Raw genomic sequence first — 26,577 nt, 5'->3', positions numbered from 1 at the left:
TGTGAATGTCCGAATGGTAATGCTGTGAGTCAAGTATTGCGCAGTTTATGTAAGCAGTCTTTCAAAGCAGTCAAAGTATTGTGCAGTTTTCAAAGGGTTTATTTATCATTCAGAGTATTGCGTTGTTCTTCAAAGTGTTTATATATATCAATCAAAGTGTTTGATATTACGCAATTTATTACACAGTTTTCTTTTGAATGATAATGCTGCATTGAAAAGTTATCATTTCAATGCTGATGCTTCTAGCAAACATTAGAGGGATTTGAAGGCTGTAACGTAAGGAAAGTTTTTTTTTATCAGCAAAGACATTTTTTTACAGAATGCATTCAATCATCTCTATGGTCGGAATAGTTCTCACTGGCAAGGAGAACTATTCTGAATGGTCTCGGATGGTAAAACACACCCTCATCTACAATGAGTTGTGGAAAGGAGTGTGTGTCGGAGATGAAGACAAAGACCCTGTGCAGCCTACATCAGATAAAGAACTTGTCATTTGGGAAAACAAGAACAGCAAAGCTTATGCATTAATCGCAGCATCTGTAAATGAAGAAGTAAGTCGTCATATTTCATCCTATTCCACTGCCTTTGAAGCTTTACAAAAGCTGAAAGAACTCTATGATTCACATTCTGCACTTGAAGTTGTTCAGCTCATGATTAAACTCTTCACTCTTGAACTAAAAAATAATGATCCTCTTGCTCTTGCATCTGAAATAAAGTCTATAATGCATGATATTAAATCCACTAAGGTTGAGCTGGATATCTCTCTTATTGCCTTTCTCAAAGCACTCTATCCTACCTACTCCAATTATCTTGAGTCATTACAAGCAAATGGAAATCTTAAAGATATAACCTTTGACTCTCTTGTGAAAAAGTTTGCTGAAAGAGAGAAAGCCTTTGGAAAGAAGAGAGTCCCTGAATCTTCTGAAGAGACTGTTTGCCTTGCTCATAAAGAAAAGCATCCTGCTCAAGATTCTACAAGAGGAAGAGGTGGACAAAGAGGAAGAGGAAGATACTTCAGAGGCAGGGGGGGCAGACATTCTCAAGGAGAAAAGGCAGATCTGCATTGCATTCGCTGCAAACGAAATGGATCACATGATGCTTCTACATGCAAACTACCATGGGACAAAATTGAGAAGAGAAGAAATCAGCAGAAAGGTAAAACTGATGACACAGACAAAGGTAAAGCACCTGAATCCGCTCACTATATTGAGGCACAATGTAACATTGGAGTAAATGAAGATTTGTTTAATGCTTCACTTGCTTCTTCGAAAAATGATTGGTTGCTTGATTCAGGAGCAACCTGTCATATGACTCATAGGAAAGATTTTTTTGAAGATTTCACTGACAATGTTGATGGAGCAGTATACTTTGCAGATCAGTCAAAAATCAAGCCATCAGGGCTTGGCACAATCAGGCTTAAACTGCCTGGTCTTCCAAACTTTCTTCTGGATCATGTTCTATATCTCCCACAGCTCAAGAGAAACTTGCTGTCCTTGGTCCACATCCGCCAGCAAGGTCACTCCATTCATATGTTTGATGGAAAGCTTGAGGTAAGAAAGGCATCTGACCACTCACTTGTCATGAGGGGAATAGAAGAAGAAAGACTTCTTAAACTGCAAGGAACCTCTGCTCATGCACAACATTTCTCATATATTTCTCATCATGAAGAAGGTACACTTCCGTCAAGTTTATTATGGCATGCTAGATTTGGACATTTAAACTATGATAGTCTCCGCTTGTTGAAGAAAAATGGTGTTGCTGGTTTGCCTACCATTCCTAGAAAACATAAGCAATGTGATGCTTGCATTCTAGGAAAGCATAGCAAACAGTCTTTTCATGATTCACATTCAAGAGCACATAGGAAGCTTGAACTCATTCATTCAGATTTATGTGGTCCAATGCCTGTTCCTTCTGCAAATGGAAATAAATATATCATGACATTTATTGATGATTACACCAGAATGTGTTGGGTTTATTTATTGAAGAACAAATCTGATGCTTTTCAAACATTCAAGAATTTTCATAAGTGGATTGAAAATGATGCACAATCTCATATTGGGTCTATTCGCACTGATAATGGAAAAGAATATACGTCAAATGAATTTGAAAACTATCTTCGCCAACATGGGATCAAACATCAAACAACTGTACCTTATAATCCCCAACAGAATGGTGTAGCAGAAAGAATGAATAGAACAATCTTGAATATGGTACAATCCATGCTTTTCTTCAAAAATGTAAAGATAATGTTTTGGGCTGATGCTGTTCTATGTGCTGCATATATAAAGAATAGATGTCCATCTAGTACTATAAGAAACAAGACTCCTTATGAATTGTGGTATGGACATGCTCCTTCGGTAAAACATCTCAGGATTTTTGGTTCCACCTGTTATGCTTTAATACCAAAGGTACATAGAAACAAACTTGGTGCTAGAAGTCGTAAGTGTATCTTCCTGGGGTATTCAAACACCTCTAAAGCATACCGTCTCTATGATGAAATAAATAAAAAGTTTGTTGTATCTAGAGATGTCATTTTTCTTGAATCATCCAAATCTGACAGTGTTGTTGAGCGGCAACTTGATCGCTTGGATAGATTCACAAAAACGAAATCATTTCAAGAGTTTGATAATCAAATTCCACATCTTGAAGGGGGGATTCCTATACTAGATCAACATGTGGAATCTTCTTCTGAAGAACAATCTCCCTTGCATGAAACTCCAACACCGGATGATCCTTTAAGTGATGTAATTGATAGAATTGGGAGACTCAATCTTGATTCAGTCCCAACTCAATCAACAGAGCAGCCTGGACCATCTCAGAAAGGTCCCCCAAAGTGGCTGACAAAGACACTTGAAAGTGTTCATCTTGATGAAATTGGAAAAACAGGAACCAGAAATACAAACCGACAAGATGGAGGTGATGTAGATAACTCTAATTCACCTGTTGATATGGATGTTACTTATGATTGTGAATTGAACTTGTCTACAGATTTTGAACCAACTTCCTTCAAAGAAGCTGCTTCTCATGATGAATGGAAAGAAGCGATGCAGAAGGAGTATGATGCCCTCATAAAGAATGGCACTTGGAAGCTGGTTGATCCTCCATTTGGAACCAAACCAATTGGCTGCAAGTGGGTCTACAAGAACAAGTACAAAGCTGATGGCTCACTTGACAAGCACAAAGCTAGGCTTGTGGCAAAAGGTTTTGCACAGAAGGAAGGGGTCGATTATGAGGAAACTTTTGCCCCCACAGCAAAATGGGCCACCATCCGGACACTCTTTGCACTAGCTGCTCAGAACGATTGGAAATTCCATCAAATGGATGTAAAAACTGCATTCTTGAATGGAGATCTAAAAGAGAATGTTTTTATGTCCCAGCCTGAAGGATTTGCTGTGAAAGGGCATGAACACAAAGTATGCAAACTTGTGAAGTCCTCGTATGGCCTCAAACAAGCACCACGAGCCTGGTATGAAAAACTAACTGAGCATCTTCTGAAACTCAACTTCAAACATTTTGATCTTGATGATGCAACTTTATTTGTCAAGAAAGTTGGCAAAACAGTTGTATATCTTGTGGTATATGTAGATGATCTTTTAATGACAGGGAACAATGAAAGCTATATTGCATCCATAAAGAAAGAATTAGGAAAAAGTTTTGAAATGACTGATTTGGGCTATGTTCATTACTATCTTGGCATTGAAGTAACCCAACATCCAAAATCCATATTTCTTTCTCAAAAGAAATACATTGGAGATTTGTTAAACAGATTTGGCATGACAAAGTGCAATCCTCTTTCTACTCCAATGGAACAAAACTTGAAGCTCACATCTATTGAAGGAAAGGAATTTGAGGATGCAACAAAGTATAGACAGCTTGTAGGAAGTCTCATCTACCTCACTACTACCAGACCAGACATTTCATTTGTTGTTGGAATCCTCTCTAGGTTTATGCAAAAGCCTTGTGAGGGACACTGGTCTGCTACAAAAAGAGTTCTAAGGTACTTGAAGGGAACTCAAGACCTTGGAATCAAGTATACACAGGTGGACGACTTCAGCTTGATTAGATACTCTGATTCAGACTTCGATGGAGACAAAGAAACTGGGGTATCTACTTCAGGATATGCTATGAGTCTTGGATCAGGAGCTGTCTCCTGGAGATCACGCAAACAATCAGTTCCAGCAGATTCCACAACAGAAGCAGAATACGTGGCAGCAGCTGAAGCAACGAAAGAAATTGTGTGGCTCAGGAAAATTCTTGAAGATTTGCAAGTAAAACAAGTACAATCAACTCCACTCATGATTGATAACACCTCTGCAATAAAGTTGGCCAAGAACCCAAAGTTCCATGATCGTACTAAGCACATCAATACTAAATATCATCTGATCCGACATCATGTTGAGGCCAAAACAATCCATCTCCGTCATTGTTCCACAAATGAGCAAATTGCAGACATCTTCACCAAAGCGCTTGGAAGAGAAAAGCTTGAAAGATTCAGAACGATGCTTGGACTCACCAACATCCCTTCAGATTAAGGGGGGGAATGTTCACACTTAATCTTCAACGGTTGGGTAACCTGGAACGTGAACAGTCATCAAGAAGATGAACTGATCCGTCCATTTTATGTATATAAACAATAGCTGTCTGATGAAATGATCAATCAATTTCTTCTGCCCATTCTGGAATTACCCTGGCCTGACAATTTGATTATTGAACCCATATCTTGTATTGCACATCATATTCACTAAGCTTGCTCATAATTATGAAGTAGTCCCATTGACTTAGGATCTCCTAGAAACTCATGCCATATTTATCTAACTTTTCATTAGGGACCACCCCCCTTAGCTTACCTATGAGGTAGCTTTAACGAAGAGAGTTCGGAATAGGTGACAACCCCATCTCTTAGGTTTGCCACCAAGCCACACCTTGTGGGGTTAGGGACTTTTCTAACACTAACTAAGGCGTGTGTGTTAGGTGGCATCAACATGACCAATGCCTACCAACCTATTGGGTTAATGGAGTCATAAGACATTGAATAAATAAGAGAAATAAGGTGTCACAAACAACTACTTTGAAGTAAGAAAGTAGGCAATAAGGTACAAAGGTCGAGTTTACCACATTTCACCAACTAACGGATGAATGAACTATTTCATACATTCATCTTAAAATATGTACCTAAGGTGAAAAGAGCCTTGTTACCGCTAAAACTAGTAGGGAGGTCCTAGAGGGGCACTTGCTAGGTCAAGAGCAACAATGAAGCTAAAGCCCACTGTGACCACAGCTAAAGCTTCCTACTCTTTACAGACTTTAAACGATGGGAGGAGACCCGATATATAGAGAATCACTTATAAAGGATAGATCAACTAAGATGGGTGTGAAGTGATCTCAAGGACCCTTTCCTAGGGGAGGCTCAAGAATGGGACTTGCTTGCTTCTTAAGCAAGGTACAAAGCTACCTAGGATAAGGGGATGAGGATTCAAGGGCTAGGTTAAAGGTGTGAATTGTAAAGGAGCTTCCAAAACCCTAAAATCCTTATTGAACTTGGTTTCCCAAGTGGTTTTTGAAGAATTGATTTTTCAAAGGTATGGTACCACACAGGGCTAAGTGGACCCAGGTCAGGTTAAGGGGAGGAAGTTTAGCAACCAATGACGATCTTAACCTAAAAAATGAAGGGGAAGCGATCAAAACAACAATTTCCACTTAGAGGTGCCAAATTGATCCTATGAGGTACTAGCCTAGGGAACACCAAGGCAAAGTTTGGTCTCAGGACTAAGGCTTGGGATATCTCGCAATCCCACTGTCAGAATTTCTTCAAATTTGGAAGAGACCTTGAGGACACACCAGCGCAATAGAGGCCAGGAGATCGAACTTTTTCTATGGCTACTTTGTCGGGAAAATGATGCCCTAGGTGACCCAGCGTGGCTAGACCTAGAAAAGAAGGGGTGAAAGGTGAAGAAACAGAGGTTTTAAGGTGATCACCCTATGGCGGATCAGTGCCTAATTACTTTGGGGATATGGATTCAAGAAGAATTATGAGAATGGATCTCATTTCTAGCTCAAGGAGGCTTTAAGGGCAACTTTGTTTATCATTAGGGCAAAGAAAGAGAGTGACCTTAAAGCGTTTATACTTTGTTTGCAAATCAAGATGGCTTATCAAGATAACTTCGATCTCTAGGAAAATTCGTTCAACAAACATGGCCCATACATAGAGATATGCTATATAGAAACATAATTCCACAATGAAGCAGTAAATGCATGCAGCAATTAGCCCTAAAATAGCGAAAATCCCATGATCAATGTATGTGACAAAGTAAAAGAAAATAACATCAAAATTGTACTTACATGTAAGAGAATATATCCAACCATCAATACATTTGCCAATTAAGAAGCTCCAAGATAAGAAAATGCAATCCAAACATCAAAATTCATCCATGCTCCAATTTCGTCCACCAAGAAGGAAATGTGAAATTCTCAAGAGAGAGAATGATCCAATCCAAGTGATGATACAAAATGAATTCATGTCTCTCCTATTTATACACTCATTAGGAGTTCGAATTACCTAATTTAACCCTACATTAGCCCATCAAATAAAAATAATGTGTAAATAACTAACTTTTTGTGACAAGCCCACCAAACTAGCTCATAAACAAAATAACAAGCATCCCAAGAGGTCAAATAATCAATAATGCATGTCGTTGGATTCTTTGAGAAGCCTAGTGAAGTCCATAAGTGCCAAAATGATGAATTGGAATTCTAAAAGTAATGGACAAGGGATTGGCCCCTTGTTCCCCACATAATAAACCCGTGGTGCTCCAAGTGGCTGTGAGGGCACACAAGTGACCTCATGGGTCTCTAAGTAAGTTTAAGATGCTTGTAGACCATCTGTAAGGGCTCAGATGATGGTGTAAGTGATGCCACATCAACATACAAGTCTTGGGTCATCTGCCAAGTGCATGGTACAAATGTTGGGCTGATTGGGCAAAGGTGAACCAGGTGCATCTTCCTCGTCCAATAGGTGAATCTCGAGCAATCTCTAAACATCTCTCTGGATTCATGGAGTGTTGTCTACTGCTATGGAAACCCATGGCTCTCAACACACACCTTACATATGCCAATGTAGCCCTCTGGAGGGTTAAGAACACGTATAGGGAGACCACACCCAAGATGGAGACCACCTGTAATCCCGCATAAGATCCAATGTGTCCCCTAGCCTTCTAGTACAACAAGTCATCAAGGAAATTGAGTAAAAGAGCTTACAAACCATGGACAACAAGTGGGGACTTCATAATGGGCTTTGGCATGTGCTAATGTCTCCAAGCTCCAAATGGGGTTAACCAAGCATCCCATTAGGTGGTTTCTACTTCTAAAAGGGGCAATATATCCAAGGTACATCCTTTAAAAAGTGGTGGCATGTGATAAAGAGATGAATGGAGTAGGGAATGAAAGGGGCGGCCCTTGGCCACATGCTGGGGTATAAGGATAGCTAGTAAAAGGAAAGCCCACACTTAGGTATATAAAGTATAGGAGGGAGCAATCGTGGTACACAAGGTGCCCAGACCTTGATTTTTCCACCCTTCTTTATATGTCTTTTGCCTTTTATGATTTTTCTTTAATTAACTGCTCAAGGTTCATGGGGTAAGAGCGTGATGTGTGAGATAGAGCAGTGGATACCCCTTTTAAGGTAGGGTGGTGCATTGCCCACCAGGGATTGGGATAATCATGGATTCCTAAATGATAAGGAGGCTCATCTAGGGCCTGTAGGAACCAAGGTGATGGCCATGATGATGGGGTAGAGCTCATGTATTGGCTTTTTCCCACATGCTAAATGTGTTTGCCCCAACCATCTTTTGCATTTTGTGGTACATTTTCCTGTTGAATGTGGCCAATAATGATTTTGCTTTTCTTTTTAGCTACATCAACCTCTGAGGCATCATTTCGGGCCTGACCCAAGGTGTGGGCAAGGGGAAGGGGAAAGCTAACCCTATGTGGACCCAGTGGAGGAATGTGGACCCAAGTGGGAGAAATGATGAATGGAGTTATAATGAGTGGAAAGGGAGCAATATATGTGGATGAGGGAGTGGGACCACATAACGAAAATCAAGGTTTCCCATGAAGTATCATCCCTAAAGCCAAAGGGTCAATAAAAGAGATCCCACGGGACTAGAATCCAAGGTTAACATCCAAAAGGGGTCTAGGGGACAAGAGCACAGACCTAGCCCATTCTTTCCGCCGAATCCCCCCATTAATCCATGCCCAGAAGTGTCCATGATAAACAAACTACAATACTCAATTACCAAATGACAAGGCATACTTTTAGGTTTGGGAGGTCCACCTTCAAACATACGATCATGGCAGATGGGTGAGGGACCACATGGTTGGCTCAGGTGGCGGAGAAGTGGCACAACGAGCTAGTTGGTGGTTGCAAGGGGTTGTTGGCTGTCGACCGAGGACCATTTTGGAGAAAAAAATTCTCCTAGGGATATCACCCACAAAATGGTGGGTAACATTTGGCTCCAACTGGGACGTGATCTCTCGAAGAAGTGGACGAAGCTACTCGAACGGGAGGTCATGAGAACTCCAACAATCTCTTGGTTACCGTAGACCTGTTACCTGCACATATCAACGACTAAACCCACGGGGCAGCATGTTTTTCACAGTGTCTTATGATCACCCATGCTTAGTGTTAGGTCATAAAATCAACAAAAAAATAAAATATGCAAATTTTAATTTAAATGCAACTAATCTACCATGAGAAATATCATATGATGTTAGTTCTAATGCAAAATCAACATGCAATGCATCCTACTCTACCATGCATATGATACAATATCAAGTCTCAAGGAAAGGGGTGATACGACTTAATTTGACCGGCTCGAGCCAAAGTTCATCGTTGAGTTTAGCAATGTAATAATAGTCCTCCCCAAATTTTCCATGAATCTTGACAGGCATTGGGTCTCTATCATCCAGGACTAAGTCCCCTTCCTTGTACTCCTTTTTAGGGTTCCACTTTCTACTTGTTTTAGAAATTGGTTGTTTGAGAATACGAATTTCTTGAGACGGGAGAATAGGAGAAGACTTCTCAATTTCATGTGTTTCATAATATGGTCCAGGCTGTCGATTGAGGACCAACTTGGAGGAAAAAATTCTCCTAGGGATATCACCCACAAATTGGTGGGCAACAAGCCTAACTTGACATAATTAAACCTTAGGTGTTGGCTATAAATCTATCGTAAAAAACTAGTCTTGGTGCTAGGGTCCTAACCTCCCTAACCCCCTAAATAGATAGCTTGTTATGTAATGCCATGTATGGAGGCCATCCCTAGTAAATAATGCTCATGTATTAGTGTGCAAGAAAAAAATGTAAGAAGGTTCACTAAAACCTTCTACCCATTAGAAAGTTCCTTCTTTAGAACGTTTGTAGGAAGGAGATAGTACTACATAAAGACAATGTAATGAGGTGTCTTGTGAAGTTATTTGTAATCAAAGCTCTTCTCAATAGGAGGTTTCCCCCTAGAAAAGGAAAGTGAACATTGCTTCCATCAATAAAGGTATAATGCAATGTCAAAAAGTCGAAGTCGGGATTAAATTGGCAAGAGTCTAGAAATTGAAAAGTCGGGAGGTTTCTGAAAAAATCAACAAAATTAAAAAAATACAAAAATATTCAATTTTTTTAATTAAAAGTCATTAAAGAAACTACCTCACTCGTGATTTTTTGGGAAAACTCCCAATTTTATCTCAATTTTTTCAATAAAATCCCGTTTTTTCAAACAAACAAAAAAATCATTAAAGAAACTACCTCACTCACGATTTTTTGGAAAAATTCCCAATTTATCCCGACTTTTTCTTATAAAATCCCGATTTTTTTATATTCCAAAAAGTCGCCAAAAATCGGCCGATAAAATCAGCTAGCTCAAAAATTCGGACTTTGACGTTTTTATCACGACTTTTTCCACACTAGTACTATAATGTTTGTGATATTCTAGTTCTTTATTTGGCTAGCAATTGCAATTTATCATTTCTACACATATTTTTGTTTTGCATCTTTCAATTCACAGAAAGAACACCACAACTAGTATCAAAGCACTTTTTTAGCACATGCTTTAGAGCGACTTTTTTCAAGCTAGAGACATGGTTTGATGTCTATAATAACACATTCATTTGTCATTTAGCAAGTAAAACTGCAAGGAGAATCATACATGTAGGAAATACAAGAGGATTCCCCTAGTTGGACACTCTTGTAACCCTTGTTGGTACCTCTACAAGTAATACCACATCAAACAACATCTATATACAAAAGTTCACTTCCACATACCCTAAGGTACACTAGATGTCCCTTGGGTTTCCTAGAACCATCTTTAAATAAATCCGTCAATTGTCATGTTGCACCAAGAATAACACTCAAGAAGAATACTCTCTAGCACCTAGTTAATCAAGTAGTTCAGCTCCTTAGTTAGGACCAATATTGATCATATTGGTATCGACAAAATATCGACAAGGGTCCAGAAAATATCTTATCGGCGAAAATATCAGCAAATATCGACAAGCATAAAAAACCAATTTTTTCAGATTTTTAATCATAGCCGATATTTTCAAAATATGGCGATATTTTGAAAATATTGCCATATTTTCTCGGTGATATATCGTTTTGCCGGAAATATCGCAATATTTTCAAATATCGCCGATATATCGCTGATATTATCAACACTGGTTAGGACCGTGAGAAATTGGGCCAATTACTACTATTGGACCCTGCATGTATATTAGAGAGCTATAGCACCTAGCACTACCTTATCCTTAGGACCCTCAAAACCATACACCTTGTTTCCAGTTCATCAAACTCATATAAAAGAAGGAGTTGTCTTGAAAATTTGTCCATTTAGTAAATAAACACCATGCTTCCTGCTACCAATTCATGAAATTCCTAAATAAACTACAGTATGAAGCAATTCAGCAGTTTGTCAACATAATATAATTCAAGTAGGAGTATAACTCCATAAGAGTAAATAAAAGAAAAAAAGTTTGGGTCTTGGCCACGACCTTATTTGGAACCTATCTCAACAAAATCCTTGTGTCATGTTAATTTTTATGGTACAACTCTCCCATTAGCCCTTTTAGTGGACCTACTCACAACACTACCAAGAACTATATCGATAGACCCAAAAAGAAACATTGATCACCTTGGTACCACTCTCAAGTAACTTTTTTCTTATGGACCCCCATCGTTATGACTACTAGAAACAATAAACTTGACAACCAAGTCTCCACCTTAGAAGCTTTGTATGATGAGTTACAACATAAAATAGACCACACCCACACCTCTAACAAGTAAAACATTGCTTCTATCAATGCAAAGCTCACCAAATTGAGAGTCCCCAACTAGTTGTCCCAACTCATGGCAATGTACTAGCAATTCAAGGAATACCAATACTAGCCCTGGCCATCCCAATAAGAGGGAGTTGAATCATCCAATCCTGTAGGACCTAACTCTCACCCATTTGTTAGTGACCCTATGACTCAAACGTGGCATTGACTCCCTAAAGTGGGCCTAAATGAATATGATGGCTCCAAACCCGCCTATACAAGCTTGGAGTTAAACCACATACCTTCTTATACGGTCGAGTGATGCTAAGACCCAATTGCTTCATAACTTTTAAGGGCATGATATTCGCAGAAGCCCCTGAGTCTAACATACAATTGTGTAAGAAGAGGTCATTGATAGCCAAAGTGAGCATAAATGGTTCACACCCAGGGTTTCGGTCAGGAATATGAATGTTTTGTAAGTCTTCGGGTAATTATTCTTCCTGAATACCTAGGGACTTCTTGATTTGTTGTTGTTGCTTGGGAAGTTTTACAATCTCTTTCAAAGGAACGGGTATGGTTATTTTTCCTATGACAACCCCTATGTCAATGTCAAGCTTAGCCTCTTTTCCCTTCTCTTTCTTCTTGATGTTTTCCTTCCTTGGAGGATCCTTTTTTGAATTGGCTTTGGTTGGGGGATCCTTCTTGGGAGGAATTTCAGGGAGAGACTCCTTGGGAGGAGTGTGCTTGGGCAATGAGTCTTATTTAGATGGTTCCTTAGAGGTTGTAGGGTCTTTGTTATTTTCCTTTCGTGAATATTGGACACCTTTGAACCTTCCCTTGCTATTAGAGTTGGGAATGGATTCTTCATTTTCTTCCTTAAGGGTGACCTCACCAATGGGAGGGTGTGTATATGATGCTCCTAGCAAAATGTTGAAGACATCAAATTCGACAAGGTTAGCTTGCTCGTCAACTTCTTCACCCTCACTCTCTCCCTCTTCACTTCCCTCGTCCTCAAAAGATGAGTTTGGCTCAATAGCATTAGTTAGAGCCAAAGCATTTGGGAATTGAGACAAGCTTGGTCTATCTTATTCACCTTGCTTTTTGGGAAAGGGTTTTCCTTTTGGAATATAACTAGATTTTTGGGCCCTTTCCAAGGCAGTGATTTTATTCATGATAACCCTGTCACGTGCATTTGCTTCTTTAGTGAATTTATCCATTTTCTTGAGGATGGCAAGGAGGGTTTCTTCGTGTTGATCTTTGGACTTCTCCTTCTTGATCTCGGCTTTAGCTCTAGGGTGGTCAATGACCTATACCTTCGAGATTCGTGGGTTTTCCTAACTTCCATTGTTGTCTCTTTGGCTTCTGCTAATGTGGAAGGTTTCTTGTCCCTTAATACATTAAGTTAAGTGGCCACCCACAGCTTTTATGAATTTATCAACTATATTAGCTTCAGATGGTTTCAAATGATCAGGTATATCCTTGACTATCCTATAAAAAAATTTAATGAATTCTCGTGCGTCTTCCCTTCCCTTGGTTATTTGATAGAATTTTTCAATGTTAAAGGTTCCTTGGGCATTGCATGACCATCTCTTCATTAATAGGTCTTCAAAGTCATGAGAGTCTTTTATGCATGTTGGGGTAAGGCTAAGGTACCATTCTCTCGCTTGTCCTTCAAGTGATAGAGCGAAAAGCATCATGAGCCTATCTTCATTAAAGATCATCCTAGGGGACATTGGCCAATATAATTCCTCAATAAAGCCAATCCAAGTAGCAACCCCTTTGAACTTGGGTAACCATCAGTTATATTTTTCAGGTAATATTTTGGGATGATCACTCAATTTCAAAGGGGCAAAGTCACTAATGAAGTGTATTTCACTTTTGGTCATCTTGGGTTGGTCTTGTTTTGGGTCAATTTTGGAACTACATGGCATCTTTGGGGATGAATCACTGACTTTCTCAAATTCACGGAGAAGGATGGTTCCAACAGGTGATGAATTTTGTTCTCCCATTTTTGCAACAACCCTAGTTAAAGGAGGAATGTTGTCGCCTTCAAGTAAACTAGGGGTTTGGACAATGATGGAAGTCGCTAGAGGAATGCTTAAAGATATCGTTAATGAATCAATTCCTTAATGATTCACTAGGGAGGTAGACCTTCTTCCTCCCCAGCAACAACGCCAAAATGTTACCGCTCAAACTAACAGGGTAGTCCTAGAGAGGCACCTGCTAGGTCAAGAGCAAAAATGAAGCTAAAGTCCAATGTCACCACAGCTAAAGCTTCCTACTCTTTACAGACTTTCACCGATGGGAGGACACCTGATATATAGAGAATCACTTATAAAGGATAGATCAACTAAGATGGGTGTGAAGTGATCTCAGGGACCCTTTCCTAGGGGAGGCTCGAGAATGGGACTTGCTTGCTTCTTAAGCAAGGTACAAAGCTCCCTAGGATAAGGAGATGAAGATTTAAGGGCTAGGTTCAAGGAGTGTGAATTGTAAAGGAGCTTCCAAAACCCTAAAATCCTTATTGAACTTGGTTTCCCAAGTGGTTTTTGAAGAATTGACTTTTCAAAGGTATGGGACCACACGGGACCAAGTGGACCCAAGTTAGGTTAAGGGGAGGGAGTTTAGCAACCAATGATGATCTTAACCTAAACAAGGAAGGGGAAAGGATCAAAACAAGAGTTTCCACTTAGAGGTGCCAAATTGATCCTATGAGGTACTAGCCTAGGGAACACTAAGGCAAAGTTTGGTCTCAAGGCTAGGGCTTGGGATATCTCGTAATCCCGTCGTTGGAATTTCTTCAAATTTGGAGAAGACCTTGAGGACACACCAGCGCAATAGAAGCCAAGAGGTCAAACTTTTTCTATGGCTACTTTGTTGGTAAAATGATGCCCTAGGTGGCCCAGCGTGGCTAGACCTAGAAAAGAGGGGGGGAAAGGTGAAGAAATAGAGGTTTTAAGAAATGTTGCACTAAGCGGGGACGAAATGGGGACGTTTTTTGGAAGCAGGAACGCGGAAGCGTCATTTTCCAAAAATCTAGGAAGCAAGGTATCTCGAAAGCGTCTACTATATATATATATATATATATATTCAAAACAAACATCCCAAATACCAAATTAGTTGCAGAAGACATGAAAACATGCATATTTTTACATAAATCAAGATAGATATGGCATCCATGATTCCATTGTATATCAATGATTAATTATCCGAGCATCAACCATCTATATTCCAGCAATTACAAACATACATCAAATTTTTGAGCATATTATAAAACATAAAACATTTAAGCATATTATAAAACATAAAACATAAAGCATATTATCTAGCAAGTGAGCAACTGTCAACATTAGTCATGTCCAAAATTCAAATAATAATGTTTACAAAATAGGCCACTTGGTCACCGCCAAGACAAAAAGGTTCAAATTCACAACAAGCCTACAAGTCTAATGATTAATCTATGACAAAAGTAGTAAATTGTGAATATATCTACTAATCTCTCCTCCTTCCACCATGAAGAGAACGTGGCGGTGGGCCTCCACATGGTGGCAATGAAGAAGATGGTGCCTGTGGAAGTTGTGGGAGTGGGACTGAAACTGATGAAGACAAAGCCCCTGTTGTTGGTGTTGAACCATGGAACCTGGGAACCAAGGGACCAGATGGGGGTGGCAACTCAACTCGATCATCATCATCCTAGAATCGCTCAAAAAATTCATACAAAAAAAAACCACTAGTTAACAAAAAAAATTAAAAACATGAATTAGAGAAATGCTTTATAGCCAAAATTGTCACATTTGAATTCAATGGAAATACCACTTATTGACTAAATTTTGAAATTCATACCACAATGGACATAACTGGATAAGAGCATCCTCTAATTGCTCTAATCGCAACACTCCATCCTCCAAATTGGGCTCCTTTGGATTCTTGTCCCAAACCTTAAGGTCTTTATTAGTCTTTGCATCATCACAGTAATGGGACAACAATCGCAAGTTGTAATGAACATAAACCAAGCTCTCTGCCTAGTCTAAACTCAACATGTTCCTTTTAACATTGTGGATGAAAGAATAAAAGCTCCAACACCTCTCTGCAGAAGAAGTGTTTACCACCTGTGATAGCACCCGCAATGCCAAAGTCTGTAGAAGTGGAGTAGCACCTACATGCATGTTCCACCACTCAAGAGAAGAAAAAGTCTCTTGATCTCTAATTGCATACATGCTCCCAAATGGACCAGTGCTAAGCGTATAGTTGTTCAATTGTTTACGTACCATGGAAGCCTCCTCCTCATCAGGGACTAATTTACCTAATGCAATCGTATATTTTTGTAGAACCTCTGGATCTAGGTGTGGTTTTCTCCTGCTCCCCCCCTCCCAAGTGCTGGTGTTGAAATCCATGATGGATGATAGTATTTAGGTGTCAAAACATATGCTAATGCATGCAATGGAACATTTAGCATTTCCCATCAGTTTTCCACCTATGCACGAATATAATTGTACAAGGTGATATCTCTAGGCTCAACAATGTCTTTAATCTACCCAACATGCTATCCATTTGCTCATACACCTCCCCAATTATTGGCCGAATTGAATCTACAAACTTGATCATTTAATAAATTGGTTTGGTGATTTGCAAAACATATTTAACCTGTGACCAAAATAACATGTCAAGAATAATGCCCTTGGCTACATTAGCACCATCTTTATCAGTGTTAATTTCCTCAAATGATTCAGAAGTCACCATATTAGTTAAACTTGTCTCACCTTCACTAGCCGCCTAAAGGTGAGGTAATAAGTTGCAAATCTTGTTTTTGCAAGTTTAAGCAACTACAACTTGGAGTAAGTGCCATAGAAGTAGTTTACCCTTGTATGCCCTGTGATAAATTTAATGAGTTGTTTCCCTTTCTTGTAAAGCTCATTAATCCTTCCACATTCTTTATGCTTCACAATATCATGCATCAAAAGGTTCAATGTGTGCACCAAGCACCCAAACCAAAAGATGTGTGGATGAGTATGCTCAATAACTTTTCCTGTTGCCTTACAATTTGTTGCATTATCTGTGATCACTTGAACCACATTATTCAAGCCAACATCTCTGATTGATTACAATAGGAGATCTGTAATGTTTTGGGAAGTTGCGCTGATGGAGGAGTCATGACATGTAATAAATACTGCACCACTGGCGAAACACCAAGAACATTTATCAAATGTTGGTTTCTAATATTTGTCCACCTCTGATACAAAGGATAGCCCATAATCCACCCACTCATTTGTAAAACATGTCAAAGCTCTTTGAACCTTTGCTTTTTCTCTTTCTAATAACATTGTTCTAGCTTTCTCATAGTTGGGGAACTTGTATCCTTTTGGGGCTTCATTGATGGCCTTTACCATTTCATGCCAATAGGAAGAGCGAAGCACATTGAATGGTACACCGCAAGCACAAAGAAATCGGACTATCTTTCCATCTACATCATCCCTCCCAACAACATTCAAGAAATCCATTATTGTTCTTTTACCTCCAAAGCTTGCAGAAGTACCATGGGGAGATGAGTTACCAAATCTAGAGGTTGCACTTGATTCATACTGAGTTTTTGTTTCTTCCTTTTTTGTTGTGCAACCCCCTCTATTTAGATGTATTTTCTTCTTTGTTCAGCTGAAATGCTTGGGCAAATTTGTATCCCCACAGCACCCTTTTTATCATCATTGTCCATCACCCCACAAAGATGCCTCCTCACACGGGTATATGAACCACTACATGGTTTTCCTCCATGACAACCATGAGGGCACAAAAATTTGTAGCTTCCACCACCTTTTCCCCCTTCAAGTTTGGTCACATAGTTCCACAAGGGTGTCAATGCAGCGTTCCCCTCTAGTGTTTCAGTGTTCCCTTCAAGTTCATCCCCTTCCTCGTCAAACCCTTCCTCCTCATCATACATTGGGTCACTCATATGGGGACCACTATCCTCTTGTTTTTCCTCCCTTCTATTCCTACTCCCCCTTGCCATCACTAAAACCAAAAGTGGAATGATACATAGAAGCCAAAAAAACACCATCTTGGAATATGAATATAAGTGGTGGACAACCTGCAATTAAATGAGCAAGAAGAAAGAATGGGAAAAAGTAGGAAAGGGAGGAGAAAAATACAAAAAACAATGACAAAAAAAGGGAGTTTGGGGTTTGCACTTACCTCTTTATCTCTTGTAGATGGAAACCCTTCTTTACTCCTCCAAGCTCCTCCTCCTTCTCCTAGCTCCTCCTTCACTCCTCCAAGCTCTCCTCAAGTCTCTCCTCTCTTTCTCCTCTCTTCTCCTCTCTTCTGCAAGCTCTCAAAAAATACAAGTGAGCAAATGAGAGGTGAAAGGGCCTTTTAATCCCTTCATTCCTTACCCTAACCCATCTTGGACCCACCCCAAGCACTAGAAAAAGAAAAAAGAAAAAAAAAAGTCACATTTGTGGGGCCGCATGGCAGAATCGGTCGACTGCCAACAGAAACGGTGGCGATCTGTACAGATTCAGCCCTAAAACGCCACGTTTCGGTTGAGCGATCCACCGGCCAAAACGCGTTTCAAAAATTCCAAAATGTAGATCGAGCTAGACGATTCTGACAGGGCAAGAATTGTCTTTTCCAGCCCGATCCGCGTCAATCGGCGGATCACCCACAGATCACGTTTCGGGGTTTTGATTCGTGGGGGGGCGTTTCGTGCAACACTAGTTTTAAGGTGATCACCTTATGGTGGATCAATGCCTAATTCCTTTGGGGATATGGATTCAAGAACAATTATGAGAATGGATCTCGTTTCTAGCTCAAGGAGGCTTTAAGGGCAACTTCATTTAGCATTAGGGCAAAGAAAGAGAGTGACCTTAAAGCATTTATACTTCGTTTGCAAATTAAGATGGCTTATCAAGATAACTTCGATCTCTAGGAAAATTCGTTCAACATAGAGATATGCTATATTGAAACATAATTCCAACAATGAAGAAATTAGCCCTAAAATAGTGAAAAGCCCATGATCAATGTATGTGACAAAGTAAAAGAGAATAGCATCAAAATTGTACTTACATGTAAGAGAATATATCCAACCATCAAGACATTTACCAATTAAGAAGCTCCAAGATAAGAAAATGCAATCCAAACCTCAAAATTCACCCATGCTCCAATTTCGTTCACTAAGAAGGAAATGTGAAATTCTCAAGAGAGAGAATGATCCAATCCAAGTGATGATACAAAATGAATTCATGTCTCTCCTATTTATACACTCATTAGGAGTTCGAATTACCTGATTTGAGCCTACATTAGCCCATCAAATAAAAATAATGTGCAAATAACTAACTTTTGGTGACAAGCCTGTTGTAACATGCTTTATTTTTGATAAGTTAGTTTTTATTTTATAAAAGAGGGTATGAAAAAAATAAAGAAAAAATGGAAATATGAGAAAGAGAAACAAAAAAAAAAGATGAAATAAAACCCCATCAAAAGAAAATCAAAAAAATTGTATAAGTGTGCTTGTTTAAATCCCACTTCATGAAATAAATTGCATTTGTAATAAATAAAGACCATGTGAACATATGGATTCAAATCTGTTGATTTTTGTAACTTGGGAGGTATTCCAAGCCTTGAGGATCGAGGGTTTGGAGGAAGGAGCTCCAAAAATGGACTTTGGGGCTTGAAACACAAGCTTGGGGTTTTGCACCCATCGATGTTGGGGACAAAACTATGGGGAGATTTCAACATGTGATGGATGAGGATGATAGTACTTGTTGAGACGAATCCGACACATCAAAAATCATCCTATTTCGAGTTGGGGTTGAAGAGAAATGAATTTTTGAAGTCAATATGTGGCCTTGGTCAAGGTCGGTTAGGCGTTTAGAGACCTTGTGACAAGTTGTCAAGCCCACACATGTTATTTGATGGAGCCCTTGTATTGTGTATAAATACAAAGTGGACGAGAGTCATTTAACACATCCAAGAAGCATCTTTCATAGTCTACACACCAAGCAAGCCAGCTCGAGTGCGGGTAGCACAAGTGCAGGAATGTGAGTGCAGGGACACGAGTGTAGGAACGTGCGAGTGTAGGAACGTGAGTGCAAGAACGCACGAGTACAGGAACACCAGCGCAGGCAGCGCGAGTGAGGGATGAGCATGTAACAAACTGCACCGGGGTGACACAGAAGCTGAGCAAGCTAGGTATGTATTGTATTGATGTGTTCAGGTTGAAATGATACTAGTGGATGATGTCCTAGGAGAGGAAAATTTGGAAGTCTGTTAACAGTCATGTGGAAGGGTTTCCTAGGTGGTTGGATGCCCTAACTAGGAGCAGATGCTACAGCAAGGATTGGTCACTTGTGGTCTGTTGGAGGGCAGTGTGAGAGTGGACCAAGTGTGGATAGTGGATTGGGCATTTATGGTCTGTTGGAGGATAGCGTGATAGTGCCCAAGTTGGAGCCCAGTGTGCACCATCTTCATGGACTTAGGTGGTTGCTAGAGTGGCAATTGTTGAGCTCAAGGGTTGACGAACTAGAGGAGCAGTTGAGCATCCCTAGACTTGTATGTGGAGAAGGACTTCTACAACAGATGATGGGAAGTCCTCATAGCCTATGTTCATTGTGGGAGATGGACATCTTGCAATGATAGGTGGCAGCCCTTCGTGCCCTATGTTGGTCTTCATTGGAGCAGTGCAGGAAGACCATAGTGGGTTGAAGTCCCTCAATAGCTAAGGAGTAGCAGTGGGCAAATTGAGAGTTTTTCACAAGTGTAGCTGTGAACAACTCTACAGGAGTCTCGATGCGTTGATGCGTTGATGGACGAACGATCAACTAGTGAGTAGATTGACCGCTGAGGTTCAATGGTCAGATGGACTTGAAGCATTGATAGAGGCAGGAGTTGCAAATCGGGAGTCAAAGGACCAGGCAGATACAGGGTATGACCGAGGGGAGCTGAGAGAGTGGACTTTATCAGCCAGATGGTCAGAGTATCTTGTTGACGGTAGATTGGTTGTTGATGGACCGACACCAAGCCCCAGTTTTGTATTCTTGTACTAGTGGATGTATGAGGGCCATTATCCCTGGTATGGGAGCCCTAGAATGTTGTATTATATGTTGATTAATATAACGGATTTGGGTTGAAAAATGTAAAAGTTGTCCATATTTTGTGCACTAGTAGATTTATTGTTGTTTATATTCCATTGTGCAAAGTAGTATCGTTGTGATTCTTGGTTTGGTAGTGTCAAAGATTTAAGATTCTATCCTAGACACCAAGGTCGTGGAAAATCAACAAAGTCAACATCCACAAACGCCATATACTTATTCCTATGTTTTTCGTTATAATAAACCAAAGTTCAAATTTTGGCTTCAATAATGCCAAAATAATAAATCGAACATGAAAATAAACTAATCCTCATGTATTTTGAGCTTATTCATCCTACTCTACTCTAACCTTGGATGAAACATGATGCTAAGTGAAATGAAATAACCAATGCAATCATCCAAGCAACACCACAAGGCCATGAACTCTACCCTTGTTTTTGGCAACAAATCAAAACAAAGCTACATTAACAATAGGGCCTATGTATGTTGGTATCTCTATTACAATATGGCCAAATACCGAAATAGGAGAGCATGTTTCAGTACATGCTAACTCAATTCAATGTTGAGGAAGAATGAAGTACGGTCTGGAAAATGTACATGGCAATGCATCATGAACCTACAAAATATCAATCATGTGCCTCTCCACAGACTTAATTGCAACAAAAATATCATTTATACCTCCAAGAATTAATGGTGTGGGCTGCTTCAACCAGAAAATGTCTTTTACCAAACGTAAAGATGGAGTATGAGACAAAATTTCAGATCTAGAAATAAAATTTTACTCACAATTTGACAGTTGAAATGATTGTCATAAAATCTGAACTAAATATTCCATACTATTTCCAGCACCAAAGACATAATTTCCAACTAAAAAATCAAGTGCTCTTTCACAAAAATTGAAAGAAGATGGCTGGAAATTTCCAGTGCTTTCATCATTACAAACATGCTCCAAAAACTGAAATTTTTTTGAATCACATATGGGCAAACATAGCTGTAAATCACCATTCACTTATTAAAAATGGGTGTCAAAGAGGCTCAGAATCATGATTTTTCTCCCTAGAATAGCCCATCAATGTCATAGATTGAATCCCTGAACAATTTTCAGTAATACATCGCCAAACTATTGCTATCAAGTTGGGAAAAAAATTTCACTATAACTTCAAAACTTGGTTGCCCTCATTTCATCTCATGAACAAATACATATATTTAACATTTCATCTTCTTACAAGGTTTCATTTCCATAACAACACTCTCCAAATTAGCCATTACATCATCAAAATCAAAATTTTGGAAAGAATTATGACTTACACTACCCTTGTCTGCATGGGAGAATGAGGTAGATACTTTATCACCAATGTCTTCTACATCTGGGGCTGTAATATGTTCTTCAACAAACCCATCACCATTTTCTGAAATATAATATAAAAGTGGCTCATGCAAGGGAGAACAAGAAGGAATTTATACTTAAAAATGTGCATATTTCCTTCTCATATATTTCACCAAGTATGCATAACTATCATATCTTATCTCAACCAAAAAAGAATCTGAAGGGTTCTTCTCATGGACAATTATCAAACATCACACTCTCTTTTATTTTAGTACAAATTTCAACCCAATGATATGCCTCATATGAACTTGTTACATGTTCCTCATTATCATATCTATACATTCAATATTTCTGAAATTTTTTAACAAAATTTGGAAATGACTTTATCTCTTTAGTGGTGAAATCACAATACCACTACCATGCGTTCTTTCCATTCAAAGAAAATGCTAAAACCATCATCAAAGCATCTTCATGGACAATACTATCATCTATAATAAATTTCATGAATGATGAAAGATGCATAAAAACCAAATGGGATTGTCCCCAAAACCTTGGAACATGATGAATCTAAACACTAGGCTGAAAATGACGTGAAGATCTAGGAATGCATGAAGAATCCAAAGGGTTAAACAAATCTCCCCGAAACTTCCCTTTCAGAGTAGCCATTAAATAAAATCTAAGGTTGAAATCTGAAAAATGCATGTATACCATAATACCTCATAAAAGTATTGAAATATGGAGTCACGAAGGTGAGTTCTTCAAGTATTTGCTTAATGTGATCACCTCCAAAAAATCAGCAAGGCATCAAATGTGGAGTTGCTTAAATCAGAGTATACAACTTCAAAACAACACCCTCAACAAAGAATGTCTTCAAGAAATGGACTTTATCCTCGGCATGGCTGCCAAAATGTTGCAATGTAGGAAGGCTACACACTATAACCTCAATAGCTCTTTTTCTCACTTTTGCTTGGCTCTTCTCCAACTCAAGGGGGATTTCCCTAAAGATAGGATTATCAAGGCTATGGAGTGGGTGTTGAATTTTGGTAGCTGCGGTCAGTATTCTTCAATTATATTAGCCCACAAAAATAAAAAAGAACAAAAAATTATAATTTGGATTCAAGTCAGCTGAAAATAAAAGAGGGAAAATTTAAATTTTATATTCTGAAATTGCCTACAAAAGTCAAGTCGTCCCAGCTAAGAGACACACCATTTCAGGCTCCTTAAACCACTATAAATTGGCATTCGACCTCACCATTTATAAGAAAATTCGGATCATCACATGAAGCATCAAATCTTTTGTTCACACGTACGAAGGAGTCTAGGAAAGAAGTCAAGTTTTCTGAGGAAGAATTTCTTCTGTGGCAGCCGAGCTTATCCACCTTTTGACATGTGTTGACCTCACACGTGCGGATACAACAGCAGACTATTTGACCGAAATTCTTTTGGGCAAGTTTTGGGCAGTTGACCAAGTTTTTGGCAGCAGACCGAGGTTTTCTACACAGCAACACGAGACCCAAATTCGGCCTGTGTCTGAGTAGTTGACTGCAGGTTGACTGAGGCTATTTTTAGGTACCGTAACGAGGTTTGACCTCTGCTAGTTTGCTGGTCTTGTTTGACCTAATTTGACTGGAAAATCAGATTGTATCTCTTGTTGAATTGAACAATTTGTTGAAAATTCGTAGCTATGGTTGGTCTTTTCATTAGCAAATCAAAAGAGAAAATTTGAATTTAAAATAATTGGTTTATTACCCCACAAAGTGTCCAAGTCGGTCCTCCTAGATCATGTCACCCTGCCCAAGAGAAAAGTCTTTTCGCATGGATGAATAAGTATATATTTTGAGCCTATTCACTTTCATTATGGGCAGATTCGGATCATCTCTTATGTCTCTGTTTTGTACGGGTTTGAGGTTCTATACCTTGAGGATGTGAGGCTCTATACCTTGCAGACATGTGCCTCTCTTTCTATTCCTCGTCTTTGTGGCATGCGAACTTCTCTATGGCACTTATCTCTATGACAAGTGAGCTTCTCTGTGGCACTTATCTTTGTGACATGCGAGCTTGTTTGTAGCACTTATCTCTATGGTATGCAAGCCTCTTTTGTTGAGAAACCAATAGGCATGAAGATTAGGTACATTTCTCTTAACTTGATAATTACTTGTGAGTGTTTGTTGGCTTCTTATTAATTTAATGTTCTCTTCATCAAGCAATTACCAAAATTACAAAACATGAAGATCACAAGAGACAAAGAACACAAATATGTAGGTGTTAGGTCCCTATAATACTAGTGTATCCCCCTTATTGTTAATGTTGTGCCCATGTAGCCCCCATATTGTTATTGTTGTGCCCCATTGAAGCCCACTATTGTTATTGTTGTGCCCTTGCATTATTATTGTTATGTAGGCTATGATTATATTGTGACCCCTTAGACTCCTATATATACAAAGGAGGTCTTATCATTTTATCATCCAAGAATTGTTCGTTATGTAACGTAAAGGAGGTTTCCCCCTTGAAGAGGATATTTTTTCAGTCATTGATCTATCTTTTCTGTGAGTTGGTTGCATAACTTGATAATTACTTGTGAGTGTTTGTTGGCTTCTTGTTAATTTAATGTTCTCTTCATCGAGCAATTACCAAAAGTACAGAACATGAAGATCACAAGAGACAAAGAACACAAAGATGTAGGCTCCAAGCCAGGGAAAAGACACCATAATGGGGAAAACCCAAGAAATCCTCTTCTTATATAATCAGATCAAAGTGAGATATCCAAGACCAAGACTACCACAAAGAACCCAAGTCAACCCTCTTCCAAGTCTTTCCACCACGTAAAAGTCAACAAAGTCAACGCTAGTCAAATTTATGAATTCTGGTCATCCCTTGAAATTTCAGCCCCTGTAACAACTTACAAAAATCATAGAGAATATTCGCACACATGGAGGTTTCGCCCTCAAAGAGAATATTTTTTAAGTCGTTGATCTATATTTTCTGTGAGTTGGTTGCATAACGTTTGATATCAGAGCTTTGGATTTTTGGGAAGAAAATGAAGTTGAATTAAGGGGTATCGCAGGGAAACTAGGAAAGATAATCAGCTCTAATGGCATGACAAAGCTTCTGAAGAAATAACAACGAGGTGTAATTGCACAATTATGCTCACTAGGGGTTCAAACATCAAAATCATCTATTTCTCCAGATCTCCAAAAAGTCTTGGACAATCATTCCAAGGTGTTTGAGACTCCCAAAGGCCTCCCACCTATTCATGATCATGATCATGCGATTCACTTGATTCCAGGAAGTGTTCCTCCAAACATCAGGCCTTACAGATATCCTTATGCCCAAAAGAGTGAAATTGAACGTATGGTTGCAGAAATGCTAGAGGATGGTATAATTCAACCTAGTCAAAGTTCTTTCTCTGCTCCAGTAGTATTGTTGCGAAAGAAGGATGGAATATTTGGGTCATATTATATCTCATGAGGGTGTTAAAGTAGACCCTAACAAAATTAAAGCCATTAAGGAATGGAAAATCCCCACAACCATAAAGCATCTTCGAGGATTTCTCGGGTTGACAGGGTATTATCACAAGTTTGTTAAGAGTTATGGGAGAATGGCGGCACCTCTAACATCATTACTAAAGAAAGATGCATTTTCTTGGACTCCAGAAGCAACAAATGCCTTTGAACATCTTAAAGAGGCAATGTGCCAAGCACCGATCTTAGCTACGCCAGACTTCACAAAAACTTTTATTGTGGAATGCGATGCTTCAGGAAATGGAATTCATGTTGTTTTAATGCAAGAAGGAAGACCCATTGCTTTTGAAAGTTGTCCAATCAAAGGAAAGTATTTACACAAACCTATTTATGAGAAGGAAATGTTGGCAATACTACATGCACTAAAGCAATGGCGACCTTACCTAATGGGAAGACACTTCAAGGTAAAAACAGATCATGATAGTCTTAAATACTTTTTGGAACAAATATTATATTCAAAAGAGCAGCAAAAATGGGTGACAAAGATGTTGAGTTATGACTTTGAAATCATCTGCATTAAAGGGAAGCAAAATGTTGTTGCAAATGCACTCTCAAGAAAGGATGAGGATGTGGAAGCATTGCTTTGTGCCATTTCTATTATCCAGCCTAAGTGGATAACCGAAGTAAGGGATGAAAGGAAGATTGATGAAGAGGTGTGGTCACTCATTCAAAAATTGCAGCAAGATCCCAATACATCTGATACATTTAGCTGGAAAAATGATTCATTATGGTATAACGATCGGTTATATCTTTGTAAGAATTCCCAACTCAAACAAAAGATTCTTTTGGAATTGCACACCTCTCCCTTAGGAGGGCACTAAGGATTTTTTAATAACTTACCATAGGGTCAAGAAGGAAATTTTTTGGGATGGCCTTAAATCTGATATTCAAAAGTTTGTGGCAGAATGTTTGGTTTGCCAACAAAATAAAGTTGAGACAATTAAGACCCCTGGGGTTTGTTACATCCTTTAGCCATTCCAAGTCAGTGTTGAGAGGATGTCTCAATGGATTTTATCATAGGTTTACCCAAGTTTCAAGGAAAGAGTGGCATCATGGTGGTAGTTGATAGACTTACCAAGTATGCACAATTTTGTGCATTATCTCATCCTTTTAAAGCCCATATAGTTGCTACTGCATTTATGGAAACAATTCAAAAGTTTCATGGGAATCCAAAGATTATAGTAAGTGACAAAGATCCCATTTTCGCTGGAAAATTTTGGACGGAATTATTTTCTTGTCTTGGTACTCAATTAGCTCATAGCTCACCTTATCATCCTCAATTTGATGGGAAAATTGAGATAGTGAACAAATGTTTGGAAGGATATCTTCGTTGCTTTGTATCTGATAAACA

General features: G+C 39.1%; 1 protein-coding gene across 5 annotated transcripts in view; it reads right to left on the bottom strand.

The window, feature by feature from the left end:
- The window catches only part of LOC149143188 (uncharacterized), a 121,391-nt gene that overhangs the window by 80,087 nt on the left and 14,727 nt on the right, over positions 1 to 26,577 (bottom strand). For 2 of the 5 annotated variants that reach the window (XM_089447370.1, XM_089447369.1), the window contains exon 2: positions 21,687 to 21,787. The exons of the other annotated variants lie outside the window; for them this stretch is intronic. The gene's annotated coding sequence lies outside the window, so the exon portion shown is untranslated. The remainder of the gene's footprint in view (positions 1 to 21,686; positions 21,788 to 26,577) is intronic. 5 annotated transcript variants of the gene reach the window in all.

The sequence above is a fragment of the Pinus tabuliformis genome, chromosome X, assembly GCF_031772625.1.
Source record: "Pinus tabuliformis cultivar Carrire ecotype Pingquan chromosome X, CPIR1, whole genome shotgun sequence".
In the NCBI taxonomy this organism is placed as follows: domain Eukaryota; kingdom Viridiplantae; phylum Streptophyta; class Pinopsida; order Pinales; family Pinaceae; genus Pinus; species Pinus tabuliformis.
Note: the sequence above shows the minus strand (reverse complement) of the source record. Positions and strands in the feature narration are given on the sequence as shown.